The sequence below is a fragment of the Leopardus geoffroyi genome, chromosome B2 (assembly GCF_018350155.1).
Source record: "Leopardus geoffroyi isolate Oge1 chromosome B2, O.geoffroyi_Oge1_pat1.0, whole genome shotgun sequence".
In the NCBI taxonomy this organism is placed as follows: domain Eukaryota; kingdom Metazoa; phylum Chordata; class Mammalia; order Carnivora; family Felidae; genus Leopardus; species Leopardus geoffroyi.
This window is the reverse complement of record NC_059332.1, coordinates 45,346,530-45,364,642: the sequence shown is the minus strand read 5'-3', so window position 1 is coordinate 45,364,642 and position 18,113 is coordinate 45,346,530. Positions and strand designations below refer to the sequence as shown.

The window sequence follows — 18,113 nt, the reverse complement described above, 5'->3', positions numbered from 1 at the left end:
ACATTTCTGTGTTTCTGCTTACCTAGTGAGGAATTGTTTCTGAAACAAGAAGTGGATTTCTTTTTAATTTTTTTTAACGTTTCTTTATTCTGGGAGAGAGAGAGAGAGAGAGAGAGAGAGAGAGAGAGAGAGAGAAAGTGCATGCGTGAGCAGGGGAGGGACAGAGAGAGAGAGGGAGAGAGAGAGAATCCCAAGCAGGCTCCGTGCTGTCAGCACAGAGCCTGATGTGGGGCTTGATCTCACGAACCATGAGATCATGACCTAAGCCGAAATCAAGAGTCGGACACTCAACCAACTGAGCCACCCAGGCTCCAAAAGCAGTGGAAATTTTATTTCAAATCCCTTATAACTTCCTTAATTGTCCAGATGACAATGCAGGGCATGTCCCCTCTGACATTGGAACTCTGAAACCACCCGTTCTGGTATTATTTTGATGCCCAGAATTAAAATGCCTGCCAAAGCAAAAGAAGCTCATTAACCAAGACGTTCTTCTTGGCATGTTCCTGAGAGCTCACATTCTGTTCTTTTTTTTTTTTTTTTTTTAATTTTTTTTTAACGTTAATTTATTTTTGACAGAGACAGAGCATGAGCGGGGAGGGGCAGAGAGAGAGGGAGACACAGAATCGGAAGCAGGCTCCAGGCTCTGAGCTGCCAGCACAGAGCCTGACACGGAGCTTGAACTCATGGACCACGAGATCATGACCTGAGCCGAAGTTGGACGCTCCACCGACTGAGCCACCCAGGCGCCCCACTCACATTCTGTTCTGCTGGTTTCTGGGCCAGGTCTCGCCACTCCCCCACCACACTACATTCTATACATGGCTCAAAGCAGCTCTTCTCAATCTCCTTGTCCACCCGCCCACATCTCCTCACCCAGCATTGCCTTTCCTCACATCTACTTAAGTATCTGAGAGCAAGTTCGAGTGAAACATAGTACAATACTTAGGCTTGTACTAATACCTCCAGTTTACAACCAGGGAACCTAGTCATTCTAAATGATCTGCACACACATTGTCTACCTACTTTACAGAAGAGATTTGTCTTCAACGTGGACCCTGTCCCCTTTTATTCTCTTGACGGTCACGTCTCTGATTTGGACCCTCCATAATTTTATATTTGGCCTTTTCCCCACCTTTAGTTTCCTAGACACTGTCTTCCTCCTTTTTCCATTCTTCCTTTCCCACCCTTTTCCTCTATCTTATACCGTATCTCTTCTAACTCTTTAACACTGTGTTCAGATTGTCAGTCCAGTCTGCCTGGTCTAGTAAACCCTACATATGTAGCCTCCTTGACCTCCTAACCCTCCTTCACCATTAAATATCTTCACAGAATAATCTTGTACCTTATCGAGACTTTTTTAACAGTTTTTTACACATTAATAGCACATAATCTCAATGTGTTCCTTAAAATACATCAGTGAAGTAGGTAATATTTCTTGTTTCACAATGTTAGCAACAACAGCAACATTAATAAGAGCTAACACCATCTGACCATTTTAAGTCTTGGGCAATGACCTACACACTTCATATATCTCATCTGATGTGATCCTCATTGCAAGGCTATAAGTCATAGTATCATCATCCCCATTTTAAAGAGCAGGAAACTAAGGCCAGTAATTACCTTGTCTAAGTTCACATAAGTATTAAGTGGCAGAGCCTGTGCTTGAACACAGTGCTAACGCCATAGCTAATGTTCCAACTTATCTCAAGGCCATTTGTTCCTTGAGCTATGATTTCTTCTTTTGTTTAAGAGCAGGAGCAAAGATGGGGCAGCTGGCTTGCTCAGTCAGTAGAGCATTAACTCTTGATCCCACGGTCATGAGTTCAAGCCCTATGTTGGGCAGGGAGCCTACTTTAAATAAATAAATAAAATAATTTTTAAAAAGGAGAAGGGGAGAAAGAGGTAGGAGGAGTATATAAAGGAACCTTTCTTCAAAGATCTGTTGTATAGATCAACCAGGAAAGGCACAGAGTACACACTTGATGTCAATTTCTTTCCCCGCCTTTAAGCATTCATTGAAGACCTACTCTGTGCGAAGTACTGAACAAGGTGCTTGTATAGATGGGCGTAGAGAAGTGATGAAAGAGTCATGGTTCCTACCATCGTGGAACTTATGGTGTAAGGAAGGAAGCTGCATTTCCCAAGTACACGATACAAATCATCTGTATTACTTCTCATGTGCCACCTGCTACATGACTCCTTTCTTAAAAGTGTACTCCCCTTCTTCATAAACATTCTCCTTATTCTCCTCCTAGGATGTTTGGTGTGCTTTCTTTTGTAATATAGCTAATATCATGCAACTTTCATTTCATGTTACCATGGTGATGTCCTTGACGACTGGAACTATGTCCTCCCTATGTTCTGCAGTCTTGCCAGCCATTAACACACAGGAGGTACTCGATAATTATGTCCTAAATTTAACAATAGAAAGACACTGTGAAATTATGTCTCTGTGTCTTTGAAATTTCAAATCAAGGAATTACTACTTTGGTGATTAGATCAGATTTTCCTTCTTATGAATGCTGTCTTATAAATGAGTTATTCACCACTCTGCAACAAACTCTTCCTGGAGATGATTAGCCAAGATGTGATTACCTAAGATATCTGCTTAACTCAGTGGTCCCTTATCGCTTTTTAGTGAAGACAGCCCGATAAACAATGAAGAAATAGTTTTAAGTTAATTTTTACATACCTGAATTTCTTAGAAATGTTATCTCAAAAAACCTGAAGAAGTACATCCTCTTCATTACAAGGTCGTAATTTTTTCTAATAATTACGGAGTGGGAGAGGGTAGGGAAATAAATGCTGACAGTGGGAGAGAAATGCTGGAAGAGTCTTATCTATTCCATAGTCCACCCCAAAGCAGCCACTCCTAAAGGTGAAGTCTGGGTTTCATCAGCCCCTGTGGAGACACGTAGGTGTGCTTGTACGCATGCGCGCACGCTCTCTTTCCATCAGAGATTCACCACCGTGTTCTTCAAACCTTACCTCTCACCCCTGAAGAGTGTACAAAGAATGAAGAAAACCGGTCTGTTACAACACTACAAGGTTGTGGGCAAAAAAAGTCATGACCTGCTGACTTGGAAGTTAGTCACTCACTACCCGAGTGCGGTTTTACCTCAAATGAGATTAGAAACAAGAACCCAGAATTTGGAGACAGGCTCAATGTTTCAGAATCCGATTAAACAAATAAAACATTTAGAAAGCAGAAAGATGTGATCACCACGCAACAGGGTTTTGTTAAAAGACGAAACCCAGGGACAGGATATTATGCCAATAGACACAGCCTTGTAGGAATTCCTTTTTTTTTTTTTTTTTTTTTTTTATGTTTATTTTCGAAAGAGAGCGAGACAAAGCTTGAGCAGAAGGGCAGAGGGAGAGGGAGACACAGAATCCCAAGCAGGCTCCAGGCTCTGAGCTCTCAGCACAGAGCCTGATACGGGGTTCAAACTCACCCACCGTGAGATCCTGAACTGAGCTGAAGCCAGATGCGTCACTGACTGAGCCACCCAGGCACGCCAGGAATTCCCATTTCTAATGGAAGCCCACATTCAGATCTCTCTTCCCCAAATGACTGTTAGTTTTTGATGGGTCTATTAGAATATTATTTAAATAAAAATAAAAGGGAAAGGAACTTCATGGCAGACACTTTGTAGAGACAGGAATTGAAAGCACATGGGGATGGTTTCCTTTGTGGGGGGAAGACCCTGAGAAAGAGGAACTCTCTAAACAAATTTATTGACAGAAATGTCAGACGGTAAGAGGCCTGAGAGGGAAGCTCTCATATTCATTCAATCATTCATTCATTCATCCATCCATCCATTCATTCATGTTGAAAGGAGAATGTTTTAACCAGGACACAGGATGAATAAATTGAAAGTGAATAATCCAATATAAATTTTTAAATTGGCCTATTCTTAAATTCATATGTAATCATATCCACATTTTTATGCGCCTCTTCTGATTATATAAAAAATACATGTTGTACGAAATTCAAACAATACGACAATGTTTAAAGTGAAAGGTGAAAGTCCCTAAGACTCCCACATTTCAGAGCAACCACTATAACAGTCTGGTTTGTATTAGCTGGAATTTTTGTTCATGTTCCTACATGTAAACGGCTTATAATTATGCTACACATATTGCTCGGCAATTGTGCTTTTTCATTCCATCAATAGGCAGAGTCCCATGCCAATGTATTTATTTCCCCATCAAGTCATTGCTTCAAATGGTATATTCCATTTCTTTCCTGACCATAACCAAGTTTATGTTAATGGTTTTCTGGATTATTTCCAGGTTGTTTTATTTTTTGGTACCATAAATACCGCCTCAGTGAACATCTTTGTACATAATGCTTTTGCATACTTGTGTGAAACTTTTCATAGAGGTGGAATTTCTACATCAAAAGCCACCTAAAAATGTTGTGCCAATTACTCATTTTCAACAGTTTATACAGCCACCAAAACTGAGTGTTAAAAATCTTTTCAATTTAGTCCACATGGTAGGAGAAATATTGATCCCTATCGTTTGAATTTATATCAAGGAGGCTGAGAATCTTTGTAGATTGACTACTTTTATTTCTTTGTCTAAAAATTGCCAACTCACAAAGCCATATCCTTGGTTTATTTTTCTATTTTTGTTATTAATCATTTTCTCATTGATTTCTAAGAACTCTAGCCCCCCCCCCTCAGGAATATTAGTAATTTTTCTGGTATCTATTTGCTCTTAGATCCATTTCTCCTTTTCCCCTTGGTATGTATGGGGTGGTAGAGAGATATGAGGCACTGACCCATGCACACTGCTCTCCCATTTGGCTTTTAGCTGAGTTTGGACAATGAGAGGCCCTGGTGGAAGATTGGAAGGTGTGAAAGACAGAATAATGGCCCCTCCAAGACACCTAGGTTGTAATCCCTAGAAGAACATGTTATGTTACATGGCAAGAGGGAATTGGGTTGCAGGTGGCATTATGTTTGCAAATCAGCTGACCTTAAAGTAAAGAGAGCATCCTGGGTTATCCAGGTGGGGCCTATATGATCACAAGGATCCTTAAAAATGGAAGAGGGTGCTGGAAGTTCAAGAACCAGAAAGATGGCAGTAGGAGGGCTTAACCAGTCATTGCTGTCTTTGAAGAGGAAGGAAGAGGCCCTGACCCAAGGCAGGTAGCCTCCAGAAGCTGGAAAAACCAAGGAAACAGATACTCCTCTAGAGCCTCCAGAAAGAAGTGCAGCCTGCTGACATCTTTTTAGCCTCCTGAGGCCTGTTTCAGACATCTGTGTGCCAGACTGTAAAATAATAAATATTTCTTGTTTTAAACCACATAATCTGGGTTGATTTGTTATAGCAGCAGAGACTAACACAGGGGTCCAGAAGAAGGGATAATCCACCCCTAGCTCCTTGGTCAAATAGTATATCCAGCATTCAGTATGTCCCTCTGGCTTCTGTCTCCACCAGAGAGGCCTGCATGGTTTTGGTTTCAGCTAGTTGACCTTAGGTTCTGGGCTCTGGGAGTACCACATCTTCCATTTTCCTCTTGGTAACCTCTGAGGTGCATCCTCTTTTTGGCTTTTCGCCTCCTTCATCAGCAATGAAAACAATTCCTATATTAGATTCTCTATGCTTCGGATATTTAGAGATCTCTTTTGCTGATTGGATCCTGCTTTGACAGAGTCTGTACAAGGGTGTAAACAGATGTTTTTCCAGCTTGATGTGTTTGCTTGTTTACTTTTGACAGTGTTGTCATGCCATTCAGAAGGTTTAAACTTGTATGTAGTTAAACTTACCGACTTCTTTCTTTTTTTTTTTTTAAATTTTTTTTTTTCAACGTTTATTTATTTTTGGAACAGAGAGAGACAGAGCATGAACGGGGGAGGGGCAGAGAGAGAGGGAGACACAGAATCGGAAACAGGCTCCAGGCTCTGAGCCATCAGCCCAGAGCCCGACGCGGGGCTCGAACTCACGGAGGGCGAGATCGTGACCTGGCTGAAGTCGGACGCTTAACCGACTGCGCCACCCAGGCGCCCCAAACTTACCGACTTCTTTCTAATGACGTTTTGAGTTTTATGTTACAGTTGAAAGGTCTTTTCTCCTCCAAACTCATAAAAATAATCTATCATTTAACCCAGTTTTAAAATGTTTATTGATAATTAATATATAATCACAGAACTATTTATGTTATAAATGTACAGCTTGCTGAACTTTCACAAACCGTAAAAGCTCTAGTCAGTATAATATCACTTTTTCACTTAAGCTGAAATATTTGGATTTGATTTAAGGTGGATAGAGTGATATTGGAATTAAGATTTGTTTTCGCTTCAGTGACTAGCTATTCATAATGTTTGAGAACAGTAATCCGGATTTCTCCTACAGATTTGAAATGCAACCTTTATCATATACTTAATCCTGTATCTACTTGATCAGTTTCTGTGCTCTGATCTATCTATACCTGTGCTTAATGTTTTAATATAAAATTGTGAGAAACACTCCCTCTCACCCTGATTACTCACCCTCAGAATATAATCTGTTTTAAACATTTAAAATTTCAGAAGAGCCTTGCCCCTGCAAGAAAAAGTGAGTCAATATAAAAAACAAGCCCTAGGTTAGTGAACATAGTTGTTAGTGAATCGTTATGAATAACTCTGTGCAGATGTTTGTCTTTCTACTGCTGGTTTAGCCAGGACCTGGTACCTGTAAATATTCAGTAAACATGTAGTTCCCAAGCCTGACTGAGCATTAAACATATGCCAGACACATATTTTGACTACATTGCAACGATTAAAAATCAATCTTCATCAGAACTCATGATCAAAGCTGCATATAGCCACATAAATTGAAATAATAGCATAAACAAACAAATCTGAACTTTTCCTTTTCGTTAAAAATTATTATTCTGTGGGGCACCTGGTTGACTCAGTCGGTTGAGCGATCGACTCTTGGTTTCCACGCAGGTCATGATCCCGGGGTTGTGGGATCAAGCCCCGCTTTGGGCTAGGCAGTAAGCACAGAGCCTGATTAAGATTCTCTCTCTCTCCCTCTGCCCCTCTCCCCAGCTCACATTTGCTGTCTCTCTCTCTCTTTCTCTAAAATAAATTTTAAAAAAATTATTTTAATAAAAATTATGATTCCAGTTGAACAAGAAATGCATCTGTCTTGGAAACAGATTGATGATGGGCAAAATACATAATTATTCTGGGGTAAGTTTGTATGAGTAATTTGAAAATGATATATCCATAAAAGCCAATTCTTTGGTAATTGACTAAAGCAGTGTCTCTATAGATTCACAAATTGTCAAAGATAATTATATCTTTTAATTATCAAAGAATTCTTTCTAAATCTTTTTCTGTTGTTTGGTTAAAGAGAAAATTGGTTGTTTCTCTCTTTTTTTTTTCTTGAAACTCTTTACTATGTAAATGAAGATAATATGGATTATGTTGTGTGTGATTTTGAAGTTTTTCTTCTCCATGAAATATTGAAATGGTACAATTGATATCTTGCCTTTCATTTCTCATTACACCATGAACAGAATTCCCAAACAAGAAATTTTTTTCTTGACAGATCATTTAATTGGAAAGAAATTACTAGAAATTAAATATACTTCATAAGACTTATTTTCTTTAATGCAATGAATGCCAACATTCCCAACACTTCTACAAAAAAAAATGCAATTAGAGGAAACATAATTTCTATTTTCTTTTTTCTATTGTTATTTAAAACCTTGCAAACAATTACAACGCAACAAGGATTTAATGTTCTTTCCAAACTCCTTCTCAATATTTATTTTTTATACTCAATATAGTTCATTGCATTTTTCAGCTTGTAGAAGCCACCTAGGACTTCTTGACTTGCAGTTCCTTTCTCTGTCCTCAAGGCCAGCAACTTTACATCTTTCCAATCATTTTTCAATAGTCATATCTTCCTCTGACTGACTCCTTCTGCACCTCTCCTCCACTTTTAAGGATCCTTGTAATTACACTGGGCCCACCTGAATAACCTAGGATACTCTCCCTATTTTAAAATCAGTTGATTAGCCACATTAATTCCATCTTAATTTTTCCCCCGGCTATTTAATGTAGCATATTCACAGGCTCCAAGGATTAGCACATGAATATTTGGGAAAGCCATTATTCTCTCGACTGTAGTATAAACATTTACATACATTTTATAGGCCAAGATTCAATTGCAGAGATTAGCTAGCTTAAGCAGAAAAGAATCTACTTCAATGGCCTCAGAACTGGTGGTCAAATAACTAACTGGATTTCAGCTAAGCTTCCTGGAGTCATTTCGAAAGAACAACAGTGAAAAGCTAGGTTGCCAGAGAGCTGACAATACTGATATAGTCAGGTGTATATACATGGAATCTGGAGGCTGTGGGTAAGGCTGTTGTCTGTAAAGGCAGCATCACCTCCGCTACCATCAGAAAGCTGCCTCTGCTAAATTGGAAATCCAGTGCTACCCTGCTGACTTGGGTGGCTTCTGCCATTATTCACACCAACAAAATGGATGCCTCTTGCCCTCTCTCCTCACTTAGCTCCGTTTCAAAATCAAGTGTCATGCAAGTGCACCTGACTAGAGGAACCTAAATCACATCAGGAACTCTGATTATAATGGAGTCTGGGCGATTTATTTTTAGTTTTCCAGCTTCTGCAACACAGGAAGGCATAATAGCAAGAGGTTAAGAATGGATATTGAACAGATTAACCAAGATATCTGCTAGGAGCCCTGACGGTATGTTTCTGGAAGGAAATGTAAGACATCAGTACAGTGGATGGAGTGGTTGGAGGCTGGGATGGGAGAGACACTGTTTTTTCACTGTGTGTCCTTTGTAACTATTGAAATTGGTACTTACTTGGCACATGTATTGGTTTTTCAAAACTAAATAATTTTTTTTAAAGTTTATTTGTTTTGAGAGAGAGAGAGAGAGAGAGAGAGGGAGGGGCAGAGAGAGAGAATCCCAAGCAGGCTCTGCACTGCCAGCACAGAGCCGGTTTGGGGGCTGGAACCCACAAACTGTGAGATTATGACCTGACCTGACATCAAGAGTCAGACACTGAACCACCTGAGCCACCCAGATGCACCCATAACTAAATAATTTTTAAATAATAAAGGGCAAAACAAAACCAGGTAAACTAAAATAAAAAGATCTCTAATGATTCTGATATAGCAGCTGGTCCACAGACCAGGGTAAATATTGATTAATATGCTGAAATTACTGTGTTTTCTATTTGATCCAGTTGAGGAAGAACATAGTTAGGTGCAGCAGTAATTGATAATTATTGGATTTTCTTTTGTATTACTTTTATTATTTTGACATCACTTGTGGAAAAAAATCATTTCTACTGTTACATATTTTCTTTACCCTCCATTTTGCTCTCATTTATTACTTTCTCATTTCTTAGTGTGACTAACGAACATATACACAAAAGACTGACTTTCAATTATCAGTCACTTGGGTAAAGCTGACAATTTGGACTGAACTCCATAGCCAGGAACCACAGTCCCACTGTTGGCACCTGCAAGGATTAAAGACTGGATGCCAAAAAAGGAACATTTCTGTAGGATGGTCTTACAAAACTAAAATCTATTAAATCATGAAAATATTTTGAGGAGTCAATTAAACATAATGCTGAGCCTGAGGGACTAGAAAAAGGCTTTATTTAATGAAATAGGGGGAAAAATGGGGAATCCAGAGGAAGTGGTATTTTGGCTGGGGAAGATAATAAGTTGATTTATGCAACTTTGGGGTTGGTAGCTGGTCTTTCCAATACCAGAGTCTGAACATTCAGTTGAAACGAGGAACTGAAATTTAAGAGAGGGCAAATCTGCTGGACGTATGCATTTAATAATCATCAAGCACATGTAAAACCTTTATTATAAAGGTCTTGATGAAATCTGCTTTACCGTAGGCTCAAAGCATGATTCCAATGTATATAGTGATATGAGTCTCACTGTTAGTAATAACAAATGAGATCTATCAGTAGGAATTGAGTAGAAATGGTAACCTGAGGCTTTCTTTCTGGGAAATGTGGCATACAGCCCTAACTGTAATCAAGTTGTTGATTCCTTTGGGCATATGTCACTGAATTGGTCTGTGGACTCCCAGGGGCTAGAGGAGTAAGTGGAAAGCTGTCTAGTCAGCTGTTGACCACAGTGCATCATCCGGGAGAAGGTACGCTGAATCCCCCTCTATACCAGTTGAGAGATTTCTGAGAAAATGGGACTTCATTCTTTTTCCAGCTTTATTGAGAAAGAGTGGTATAGAAAAAGCTGTACCTAATAAATGTATACCATTTAGTTAGTTTGAACGTACATATGCATTCTTGTTACCATCACCACAATCCAGGTAATAAGTACATCTATCACCTCCAAAAGTTTCATTATGTTCTCCTCACCTTTTTTTTTTTTAAATGGGAACATGAAATTGACCATTTCAATGAAATTTTAAGTGCACAATACTTTATTGCTAACTATAGCCATTGTGTTGTACAGCAGATCTCTGGAATTTACTTACATCACTATTGACTCAATGATAGCCATATAACCCTTTGGAATTGGGTCATTAATTGATCAGGAAAAGCAGTATGTAACTTTGTGTAGAAATGCTTAAAATGAGTCTTCTATGTCACACACACACACACACACACACACACACACACACACACACACACTAGCTGCAGAGAAGCTGCCTTCAAAAGTTAATCATTGACTAGAACCAGAAAGACATTTCTCCACTGCTCTCCATATCACAATATGTGACTGTAGAAACCTGCATGTACACTCATGATTCCCTGGAGAATTCGCTGGGTGTGGAGGAAGAAACTGCTTCAAGCAGTGATCTGACCCGTGACCAGAAATCTGACTCCACCAAAGTAGTTGTAGACACTTTCAGATTCAATCTCAGCCAGTTAACAGCAAGAACGACAGGAAGCAGGAGAAGGGCCACCTGCCTGGGGCCAAGGCTTCCAGGACCCCAGATGACTCAGATTGTTTCTAAGGTGGACAGGAGGAATGCTTCTGTGGAAGCGTAGAGGTGGCTGGTGAATTTCCTGTTCTGCTTGGTACTAAAAGTTCTGCTCTATCCATCATTTTTAAGGCCAGGATCCTGGGAAATGTGACTGTTGGCACCACATATCAAATAGAATATCCTGTCACCGAGATATTCACCTCTGCAGTGTGATTTCACATTACTGAGAGGCTGAAAGCATCTGCTCAAAATTACTTCCTGATCTCCAGAGGCAAGGCAAACAAAAGCACAAAGGAAATATTGGGACCTCATCAAAATAAAAAGCTTCTGCACAGCGAAGGAAACAATCTACAAAATTAAAAGGCAACCTATGGAATGGGAGAAGATAGTTGCCAAATAACATATCTGATAAAGGATTAGTATCCAAAACATATAAAGAGCTTATCAAACTCAACAGCCAAGGGGGGCCTGGGTGGCTCAGTCAGTTGAGCATCTGACTTTGGCTGAGGTCATGATCTCACGGTTCGTGAGTTGGAGCCCCACATTGGGCTTGCCACAGTCAGCATGAAGCCTGCTTTGGATCTTCTATCCCCTCTCTCTCTTCCCCTCCCCCACTGGTGCTCTCTATCTCAAAATTAATAAACATTTAAAAAAATAAATAAATAAAACTCAACACTCAAAAAAGGAATAATCCTGTTAATGGGCAGAAGACATAAATAGACATGTTTTCCAAAGAAGACACCCAGCTGGCCAACACACACATGAAAAGACGCTCAACATCAGGGAAATACAAATCAAAACCACAGTGAAATATCACCTCACACCTGTCAGAATGGCTAAAATCAACAACAAAAGAAATAACAGGTGTTGGCAAGGGTATGGAGAAAGGGGAACCCTCTTGCACTGTTGGTGGGAATTTAAAACACCAAACAAACAAACAAAGGGAAAAAAAACAGAGAGGCAAACCAAGAAGTAGACTCTTAGCTATAAAAACAAACTGATGGTTACCAGACAGGAGAAAGGTGGGGGGGATGGGTTTAATAGGTGACTGGGGGCAGGATGGGTGACTCAATTGGTTAAGCATCTGACTCTTGGATTTTGGCTCAGTTTGTGAGATGGAGCCCCGTGTCAGGCTCTGCACTGACAGTGTGGAGGCTGCTTAGGATTCTCTCTCTCTCTTTCTCTCTGCCCCTCCCCTGCTCACTCTCTCTCTCTCAAAAAAAATAAATAATCATTAAAAAAAAATAGGCGATGGGGATTACGGTGATGAGCATTAGATGAGGTATGGAAGAGTTGAATCACTACATTGTACACCTGAAACTAATATAACACTGTATAACTGGAATTAAATAAACTAACTAGAATTTAAATAAAAACTTAAAAAATTACTTCCTGAAACTCCTCCTGAAGTTCTTTGAACACAGAGGTGCTGTGCCCTGTTTTGCGAGCCCCTCAATGCTTCCTTATCGGGGAGGGGGTGGAGGGAATGTGTCCGACGGCAGGTAAGGGAGGGGCTGAAGAACCAGCAAGTTCATTAGGGCAATGGTTCTATTTATTATTATTTTAAGCAGTGGCGTCTCCTTTATTTTTCCAAACGAAAATTTATAGACAACCCTGATACAGAAAAGCAGAGCTAGATTATTGGCATTTCCGTTCCTCTGCTACGCCCCAAAAGTTGGCCCTCCTAAATTTTGAAACTACTGCAAAGTAGCAAGCGTTTTCCTTTAAAGTGTGAACACCCATGTGGCAACTATGTTAAGCCAGCATCTGATCTTTTCATGGTTTAATGCCCCTTAGTTTCATTCATTTCAATCAGATTTCTGTTTTTCCTTACCTGGCTGAAATACATGCACCAGAAATGTTAATTTTAATGAAATAGAGGAAAAATAAAATTAGTTTTGAAGCGTGCCTCAGGAGGGCTTTGGGCCTGGTTTCGGTTAGAAGAGACAAAAGCTAGGGAACTGTGACCATGAGGACTGGCTTACTGCCACCTCACTAGGCACTTGGGATACTTATTGCCTGTGTGACCTTGGACAAGTTACTTGACCTCACTATTGCCTCCTTAATAACATGGCCATAATAATAGTACATATCTTTTAGCCTTCTGACGATCAAACGAACTGATATTTTTTAAGCCTCAGGACACTGTCTGACACACAGTAAACATTTTGTAAGTATGCAAAGTAACCATTCTTGACTCAGGATTCATAGTTGTGAAAGGTGGCTCTGCCTTAAATGGGACACACATTAAATCCATTACACAAAAGTTATCATTTTCCTGACATCAGCACTTTGTTTACTCAGAAATAATGTGATAAAAGTTGGTCTGTTTCTTTACAAACACAATGTCAACAAAACCAATAACCTTTGACATCAAAGATTATTACTACAGGGGCGCCTGGGTTGCCCAGTCAGTTAAGCGTCCGACTCTTGATTTCAGCTCAGGTCATGATCTCACAGTTTGTGGGTTCGAGCTCCACATCAGTCTCTGCATTGACAGCGTGGAGCCTGCTTGAGATTCTTTCTCTCCCTTTCTCTGCCCCTCTATTTCATGCTCTTTCTCTCTCTCTCAAAAGAAATAAATAAACCTTCAATTTTTTTTAAAGATTATTACTATAAAGAATATATTGATGGATGAGAAATTTTGAAGGGAAAAAGTATAACAATTTTTTCATCTGCATTATAAAAGCAGAAGTTTGTCACCAAGAAGTATCCTAGCGCAAAGAATTATCAAGCGTGTGTACTTGCCAATATGAAGCAAAAATGCACTTTGAGTGTTCTGGAAATAGAAAAGGATTTGATAGAAAAGAAACGTCAAAATACTATGCAGGTGATCAAGAAATTTACCAAAGATTTAGAAATACTATGTAAACCTGCATTTTCTGATTACTCTGATTCTCGTCCCTGTAATTTTATAATAGAAATGTGGCAGAGTTTCATGGCTGAAAGAGGCCATAAAAGGCATTCAGTCCAACTATTGATCTGGCTCTTGAAGCTATGCTTGCCAAGTAGAATTCAGTCTATCCTTCAAGCCTACCTCTAACTGGAATTAGCTACTCCTTGAGGCAAAGAAACCTTTCTTCAGATACCTCTGAATGATAGAGTTATTTACATTAGTGTGTTTCACTCTGCCCTCATAGGGCCTGACAGAGTAAGTCTAACCCTTTCTCACTGATCCCTTGAAAGATGTGAAGAGGGAAGCACCTGCCTGGCTCAGGGTGCAGCACGTGACTCTTGATGGCGGGGTCATGAGTTCGAGAGCCACATCAGGCATAGAGATTACTTTAAAAAATGTGAAGACAGCTTCTTACTCCTGAGTCTTCACTTTTCCAAGCTTGACATCACCAGTTCCTTCAACCCTTGCCAGCTGATTTATTTTATATGTCTTCCCCCTCCTGGTTGAGGTTTTCCTCAAACCATTCGAGGTTTTCCAACAAACTTTTTGAATGCATCAGATGTCCTGACTAGTAAATTCTGCCGCCTATCATTCTAGACCCTCTACTTCTACTAATGAAGCAATGAGCACTTTCAGTGACTGCCCTGTACCCATCTTTTCCTGTGGTGTAGTAGGATTTGGGGTTTCAAGCGTGATTCATTCTGTCCCGGTTGAAAGTGAAATTCAGCTTATTTGGCAATCCATTTCTTTCAGATTATAATTTACTGCCATTCACCCCACTCACTCTATCAGTTTCATGCCACCTGAAAATCTGACAAATGGATGTAAAAATCTGTCGTAGAGTCAAGGACAAAGAGAGATCAGCAGCCTGCTGACATTGACACTACTGATATGCTTAATCACCTTCTAAATAGTGGAAACATTTTACAGCTAGACAGGACTTACGAGTAAATGAAGCAGGCAGGTGGTTTCAAAGGTAGCACCAAGTTTTCCCAAGCTACCAAAATGCATGCGCAGTTCATTCTCAATACTTTGGGTTCTAATAGTATCTGAGATTTTCCTTCTATTTAAAACAAGCTAACATCAAGTGGCACTAAATGCGTTGGTCTTACCTGCGTGTGAATTTATCAGCAAATTCCGGGATGGCAGATTTTCACAGGGAGTAGAGTGGAGACTGCAGGAAGGCCCAGGATATCTGAGAAGTAAGAGAATTTGAAAGGAGATCGAAGACACCCTCGCAAATTCCACTTACCTCAGTTTATTAAGTGTTTTTGGACCTCAAACTCTTTTCACATCTGATTACCTAAACTTTCATATGAATTTAAAAATAATCTCACCCTGGGCGCCTGATGGCTCAGTCAGTGAAACATGAGACTCTTGATCTTGGGGTTGTTAGTTCAAGCCCCACATTGAGCACAGAGCTCACTAAAAATAAAAATAATCTCACCTTTTTCTATGATATAATACAAAATGTTATAATGGGTTGCGGGTCTCAGATGAGTGATAAACAAAGTAATAAAAAAGTGAATCTGGGTTCCATAACCACAGCACTACAGACTTTTTAAGAAACAAAAGTCTGGGGCGCCTGGGTGACGCAGTCGGTTAAGCATCCGACTTCAGCCAGGTCACGATCTCGCGGTCCAGGAGTTCGAGCCCCGCGTCGGGCTCTGGGCTGATGGCTCAGAGCCTGGAGCCTGTTTCCGATTCTGTGTCTCCCTCTCTCTCTGCCCCTCCCCCGTTCATGCTCTGTCTCTCTCTGTCCCAAAAATAAATAAACGTTGAAAAAAAAAATTAAAAAAAAAAAAATTAAAAAAAATTAAAAAAAAGAAACAAAAGTCAAATCCTAAAGAAGAGGTTTTAAATTTAAAATATTTTATTTTAGGTCAGCATACATAGTATTTAATATTGTATTAGGAAACTCATTTCATTGTATATATTCCTGGTGTTTTTTTGTTTTTTTTGTTTTTTTTTAGTTTTGTTAAAAAAAATTCAGACGATTCAGGAAACAGGAGTTTAGGAGTGGTGGTGATGCAAAAGGGGGAAGTCATGGGGTGGGGTGTGGGGGTTGCTAGGGCAGGTGGCAGTAGTGTCTCCTTCACCCCCATGCCTGCTGTCATCTCCTGAAGAGGGACAGATGGTCACACTCCAAAACTATGGGTGAGTCTTCTACCGTGTCTGTTCAATGTAGGAGGAAATGTCTGTCTCATCTGGCAGCTCACTAATATTGACTTCAAAGCGATCCTGCACGTCATTGAGGATCTTGGTGTCGTTTTCATCTGACACAAACGTGATGGCCAAGCCCTTGGTGCCAAACCGGCCTGCTCGGGCCACCTGACGCAGGTAGGTGTCAGAATCCTCAGGCATGTCAGAGTTGAAGGCAATGTTCACCCATTCAATGTCCATGCCTCGGCCAAATAGGTTGGTGGCCACAAGAATTCGTCGTTGAAAATCTTTAAACTGCTGATACCGAGAAAGCCTCTCCTCCTGGGGCATCCCTCGGTGGATGGCAATGGCTGGGAAGTTCTGCTCCACTAGAAGCTGGGCCAGGGCAATGCAACGCTGCACAGACTTCACAAAGATCACCACCTGATTGAACTCAAGGACATCGAGAAGGTCAAAGAGCTTCCGGTTCTTTTCGTTGTCCTTCAGTTTCACATAGTACTGGTGCAACCCATGCAGCATCAGCTTCGTCTCATCATCCACGAAGATCTCCATTGGGTCTTGCATGAACTTGCGGCAGACTGGACGGATTTCTTTGCTCAAGGTAGCACTGAACATCATGACCTGCTTCTCATGGGGGTCATGTGAAAAATTTCCTGGACATCCCGACGCATGTCGAGCTGTTCAAGCATCTTATCATATTCATCCAAGATAAAGTGTTTAATGTGTTTGAGATTGAGGCTCTTATTTCGAGCCAGGGCTAGGATGCGGCCAGGGGTCCCCACGATGATATGCAAGCAGTTTTCTTCTTCAGCACCTCTTCATCCTTCTTGATAGACCACCAAAAAACACCGCGACCTTGACATTGGGCATGTATTTAGAGAAGCGCTCGTACTCCTTAGTGATGTGAAGAGCCAACTCCCGAGTGTGACACATCACCAGCACAGACACCTGTCCAGTAACTGGCTCCGGCTGTTGCAGTGTGTCCAGCACAAACACTGCTGTCTTTCCCATGCCTGACTTGGCCTGGCATAGAACGTCCATTCCCAAAATGGCCTGAGGGATGCACTCATGCTGGACTTCTGATGGATGCTCAAAGCCACAGTCAACAATGGCCCAAGCAACTCTGGCTTCAGTAGGAAGTCACGAAAGCCAGAGCTGTGGATGGAGACATAGGAGCCCTTGACATCCTTCTTGGCAGGGGCCTCAGCCCTGTCTCCCCCTGCTGCTGTCTCCACCTCATCTTCATAGTCCAAGAGCTCATTGTCCACATCGTTCTCTGCCATTCCTGGGCCGGCAGGGGGAGAAGGGGAGGAGTCTCTGGAAGGGTTCACGCAGAGTAAGTGAAAACAAGGGAGGAGAGTGGGGGCTTGAGCAACAGTTTAAAAAAACAAGCAAGGGGCGCCTGGGTGGCGCAGTCGGTTAAGCGTCCGACTTCAGCCAGGTCACGATCTCGCGGTCCGTGAGTTCGGGCCCCGCGTCGGGCTCTGGGCTGATGGCTCGGAGCCTGGGGCCTGTTTCCGATTCTGTGTCTCCCTCTCTCTCTGCCCCTCCCCCGTTCATGCTCTGTCTCTCTCTGTCCCAAAAATAAATAAAAACATTGAAAAAAAAAATTAAAAAAAAAAAAAAAAACAAGCAAAAAACCTAGTTTCTGATAGAAGAGCTGAGCAAGGCGAGCTCATATGGCCTATATTCCTTAGTAAGAGTCATCATATGTAAAGATATCCAGTCTTTACCTACTTAACAAATAGGAATTATCTAATTATCTAATAATTAAATTAATTAAATGATTATTAGATAATTAGATCATTATTAGATCACTTTAATTTTATAAGGAATATTTACTTACCAACAAATACATTTTAAAGGGCATATTATATTTACTTTGGAGAAAAATTTAACTGTTAGGGCACCAAAAATTGATAAATGCTCTCATAAATTGGTGTTTTGAATTTTTGCATTTTCCACTTAAGAGCGAATCAACTGCTCTCTTTTCTTTTGAGTTTTGTTTACTAATGATGAGGTAAGAGAGGTTGCAAGCACCTTCCTGCAAATGACACATGTGGGAGTAGTCATGTCCAATAATTGAAAAGTCTTGGT

General features: G+C 40.7%; 1 pseudogene; it reads right to left on the bottom strand.

Moving 5' to 3' along the window:
- Window positions 1-15,872: 15,872 nt before the first annotated feature.
- LOC123608472 lies at window positions 15,873-17,405 on the bottom strand (annotated as a pseudogene).
- Window positions 17,406-18,113: the final 708 nt, after the last annotated feature.